Source organism: Callithrix jacchus, chromosome 2 (genome assembly GCF_049354715.1).
Source record: "Callithrix jacchus isolate 240 chromosome 2, calJac240_pri, whole genome shotgun sequence".
Taxonomy (NCBI): domain Eukaryota; kingdom Metazoa; phylum Chordata; class Mammalia; order Primates; family Cebidae; genus Callithrix; species Callithrix jacchus.
The window spans coordinates 109,344,353-109,349,811 of NC_133503.1; the positions used below are offsets into that span (position 1 = coordinate 109,344,353).

The 5,459-nt window shown below is 34.4% G+C and overlaps 1 pseudogene; it reads right to left on the reverse strand.

Annotated features, from left to right (window-relative positions):
* Positions 1-3,258: 3,258 nt before the first annotated feature.
* LOC100387565 (uncharacterized) lies at positions 3,259-5,233 on the reverse strand (annotated as a pseudogene).
* Positions 5,234-5,459: the final 226 nt, after the last annotated feature.

The window sequence follows — 5,459 nt, forward strand, 5'->3', positions numbered from 1 at the left end:
ATACAGGCTTTAAGTTATTAAGTCACAAATTGAGCTAGATATCTATTCCAATATTCTAAGTGATTAAATTAAGTAATCTTGGGGAGTCCAAAAGAGAGGCAACGTCTCAAAAAAAATGGGAGACATACACTATGGCTTGGTCTTATCTGAACATATGAGATGATCCCTACTACTACTCACAATGATCTTAGATACCCTAATTGCACCTAAGATTTGGAAAATAACTAATTTGAAACTGCTACAGATTTGACTCCAGGCAACTATGGAAGAGTTATTTGAAAACAAATGCACAATTAAGGTAGTTCCACAGATTCTAGGCTTAAGACTCTAGAGAGATGTATATATTACTTGTAGGTAATAATTTGGACATAGTGTGAACATGGGCATATTTTTCCAACTTGTGTAAAATATCTTAAAGAATAGCATATTTAAGAAAATTATAATAAACAATTTTTAAAGCTGGAAGAAACTTAGATATTAATCTATCTTGTCAACTCTCATTTAAGAAAAGCAAAGCATTGAAATGATAAACACTTTGCTCATGGTTACAGTAAATTAATAGAAGAGTCAGGACTAAAAACAAGATGTTCACTTTCTTCACGTACTGTGCCCTTTACAAATTTGGTCATCCATTGTACTCTGCCTTACAAGATTGCCTGAAAGTTTTTATATTATTGTGTTTTCATCTAGACTATTATGCAGGACTGAGTCAGATTATGCAGAATTAAATGTCTCTGCAGTTGCCACCTTAAGAATGGGCCAAAATTATTCTGTAGATTTGATGTAAATCTAAAATCAGCATCTGTAGAAATGAATCTGTTCTAACACAGAAGATGGAGAAACAATAGTGACTCGGTAAAATGGAGTTTTGACATATTTTTCACTGCTCATCTGCTAGGTTTCCTATGGAGACAATATTTAAGAGAGCTTTTAATTTTTTAGTTGCCAGAAAAATAAGTGCATGAGAGCTAAGGTGTAAGTTTATGTATGCTATCTTGTAATTGAAATCCTGTTAAGTCGCCATAATTTATTGTTGAGTAATAGTTCTTTTCAATGTACAATTCTACTCTCTGGCAAAATATTTGAACATTTATATGTAATATGTCTATTTGGCATTATTTAATTCAGTGATTGTCATTGTCCTACAGAAGAAAAGAAAACATGATAAAATTATCATTTCCTGCTCAGAGTTGAGATATTAGCAGACAGGTTCAACTTTGCACTTGAGCTTGCTGAAATCAAGAGCTGTCTGTTAAAGACAGAAGAGCAAATATAGAAATCTGTCTTTTTCTTGAAGCAAAAATTTAACTTTAAGGTTTCTTTATGGTCCCTTTTTATCATTTCTCCCTTTTCTTTTTCTTTTTTTTTAATTTTAAATGTATTCCATTTTATTACATAAAAGTACAAGAAGTAAAAGGATACACTATTAAGTTTTACAAAACTTAAAAATGTTTCTCTCACTATAAGGCAAAAGAATACTACTCTGCACACTACCTCATGCACCACTCAGTATAAGTTAACCACAAATAGCCTCTCCACTTAGATTTTCATCACGCACATTACATTTTAATGTCCTTACTCTTCCATGGAAAATATCATAAATAATGTCTACCTAAAAATAAAAAATCTCTTATATCTTTCATGCAATGACAACTAATCACATGCTTTCACATGTGAATACAATAGAGATTAAGAAATAGCATGAAATAATTTGAGAGTTGAATTACATCATTATTAGCTTTTCAAAAAATCTGTACTTCTTTGTAATTACATTTAAAGAAATATACTTCGAATGTAATTACAACCTTTCAAAAAATTTTCTACTCCTTTTAAAGTTATATACAAATAAATTTATCTACTAATGTTAGTTTGGAATTTTTTTATCTTCAGCACTCTGATACAGTGGAATGTCTGAAATGTCAGTACCTTAGATATTTCTACTGTGAATTCTCTGATATTTACATAGACTTAATTTTGGATTAAATGTTTTAAATATATACTGCATCTGCAAAAATATATCTTAGTATGAACCCTCTGGTGTTGTCTAAGTTGTAGTTTTAGATATTTTTTTCTTCAAATTTGCAGGTTTTTTCTCCAATCTAAATTCTCTGATGTTGAACAAAGTTTAAGTGACTGCTTTAGGGATTGCTCTAGTACAAAATGTGTACAACAAGATCTGTGATACAAGTAAAAGTACTATAACCTTCTTTATATTTGTAATGTTTGTCTTCGAAATAAATATTCTTTTTTTTTTTTTTGAGACAGAGTGCTCTTGTTGCCAAGCTGGAATGCAATGGCAAAACCCTGGCTTACTGCAATCTCCACTTCCCGGGTTCAAATAACTCTCCTGCCCAAGCCTCCTGAGTAGCTGGGATTACAGGTGCCTGCCACCCATACCAGGCTAATTTTGTATTTTTAGTAGAGATGAAATTCCACCGTGTTGGCCAGGCTGGTCTCAAACTCCTGACCTCATGATCCTCCCACCTTTGCCTCCCAAAGTGCTGGGATTACAGGCATGAGCCACCGTGCCCGGCCCAAAATAAATATTCTTCTTTACTTTAAAAGCTTATATTTTCTGAAAGATATTTTGACAGTTACCGCATTTACAATGCTTTTATTAAGTACTCTGATGTTGAGTAAGATGTGAGCAGACATTAATGGCTTTTTCACAGTCTTTATCTTTGTATAATTTTTCTTAAGTATAGATGCTTTCCTGGCAATAAGGTGTGAGTACTCATTAAAAATTTTGGCTGAATGCAGTGGCTTATGCCTGTAATCCCAGCACTTCTGAAGGCTGAGTCGTGCAGATCATGAGGTCAAGAGCAGCCTGGCTAGCACGGTGAAATCCCGTCTCCACTAAAAATACAAAACTTAGTGGGGTACGGGGCAGTGGTGGTGGTGCATGCCTGTAATCCCAGCCACTTTAGTGGCTGAGGCAGGAGAATCACCCGAAACCAGAAGGTGGAGATTGCAGTGAGCCAATGATCATGCCAGTGCACTCCAGCCTGGGTGAAAGAGCAAAACTCTGTCTCTGAAAAATAAATTGCCATTCTTCACACTTGTAAGAGTTTTTCTAGTAAGAATTATCTTACCTACAATCAAGTGTGACAATCATTTAAAGGTTTTGTCATATTTTTTACATGTTTAAAGTTTCTCGCCAGTACGATTTCTTTCATGTTTAGAAAAGTTTGAGGTGTTGTCAAAATTACTGATGTCTTCCAGGTTTGTAGCTTCTCTCCAGTATAAATTTTCTTATGTTTAGTAAGATTTGAGGATCAGGTAAATGCTTCCACATTCTTTACATTTGCTGGTTTCTCTCTAGTATGAATTATGTTATGTTCAGTAAGGTGTAAGAGCTGGTTAAAGGCATTGCCACATTTATCACATTTGTAGGGGTTCTCTCCAGTATGAATTATCTTGTGTTTTAATAAAAGTGGAAAATACATTAAATGCTTTGACACATTATTTACATTTGTAGGGGTTCTCTTTGGTATGAATTTTCTTATGTTTAGTAAGGTTTGGGTCCGGTTAAAGGTTTTGCCACATTCTTCACATTTGTAGGGTTTCTCGCCAGTATGCATTATCTTATGTTTCATAAGAGTTGAAGACTGGTTAAAGGCTTTGCCACATTCTTTACATTTTTAGGGTCTCTCCCCAGTATTCTTCATCTTCATCTTATGTGTAGTAAGGTGAGAGGACAGAATAAAGTCTTTACCACATTCTTCACATTTATAGGGTTTCTCTCCAGTATGAATTTTTTTATGATTAGTAAAATTTGAGGAGTAGTTGAAAGTTTTGCCTCATTCTTCACATTTGTAGGGTTTCTCTTCAGTATGAATTACCTTATGTTTAGTAAGAATTGAGAATATACTAAAGGCTTTACCACATTCTTCACATTTGTAGGGTTTCTCTCCAGTATGAATTACCTTATGATTAGTAAGGTGTGAGGACTGGTTAAAAGCTCTGCCACATTCTTCACATTTATAGGGTTTCTCTCCAGTATGATTTTTTTTTATGATTAGTAAAATTTGAGGAGTAGTTGAAAGTTTTGCCACATTCTTCACATTTGTAGGGTTTCTCTTCAGTATGAATTATCTTATGTTTACTAAGGGTTGAGAATACACTAAAGGCTTTGCCACATTCTTCACATTTGTTGGATTTCTCTCCAGTGTGAATTCTCTTATGTGTAGTAAGGTGTGAAGATAGGGTAAAGGCTTTGCCACATTCTTCACATTTGTATGGTTTCTCTCCAGTATGAATTTTCTTATTTTTAGTAAGGTTTGAGGACTGTGTAAAAGCTTTGCCACATTCTTTACATTTGTCGGGTTTCTCTCCAGTATGAATTATCTTATGTTTAGAAAGGTTTGAGGACAGGTTAAAAGCTTTTCCGCATTCTTCACATTTATAGAGTTTCTCTTCAGTATGAATTATCTTATGTCTAGTAAGAGTTGAGGATTGGTTAAAAGCTTTTCCACATTCATTACATTTGTAGGACTTCTCTCCAGTATAAATTATCTTATGATTAGTAAGGGTGGAGGACTTTTTAAAAGGCTTTGCCACATTCTTCACATTTGGGTTTCTCTCCAGCATGACTTATCTCATGTTGTGATAGTTGTAAAAGCACACAAAATGATTTGCCACATTTTTTACATCTAAAATGATTTTTTCCAGAATGTCTCATCTTACATCTCTTTGAATTTGAATATTTATGAAAGACTTGCACACATTTCTCATAATAAGCTATTTTGCTCTGGATGGTTGTCGCACCCTGGTTAAGTCCATTATGACCTCCTTTGTGCACCTTACACTCATCCACACTTTTACAGTTTTTCCTTAATTGTAAATTCTGATGGCCACATTTTCCATACCTTGTCGGAATTACTTGTTGGAAAGAATTTTTTATATCTTGCTCAGGCCAAAGGTCTTTGGCAAAATCAGAACATATAACTGGGGATTTGGCTACCATCTCATGTTTCTTCATATTCCAGGGCTCTTTTCCTTGCTCCAGACAGGTGATCAGGCTAAATTAGACACAGCGATACCCAGGAAGACATAGTTTCTGTACTTTTCTAACATCACATTTCTATATAAATTCTGCTGTGCTGTGTCCAGGCACTGCCACTCCTCCAGAGAAAATTCTATGGCCACATCCATAAATGTCAATGGTCCCATTTCTAGAATTCCAGGGCTTCCTGGCATCTTAGCTGTGGATCTCCAAATATCTGCAGGTCACAGGGCCATGCAGGATGGGCCTCTAGAAGAAAAGGACACAGCAGTGAAGACAAACCTCCCTTTTCTTTTTCTATCATGTTTGTATACACTATGATATCCCCAAATCTATAAATATGCTGAAAAACTATTATGGGAATGTATTTTTACATGTATCAACAAAAAACATACCATTTATCTCATTATTCTTTAATATCACCTTTTTGTATTATTATCATCACTGTTAAAAG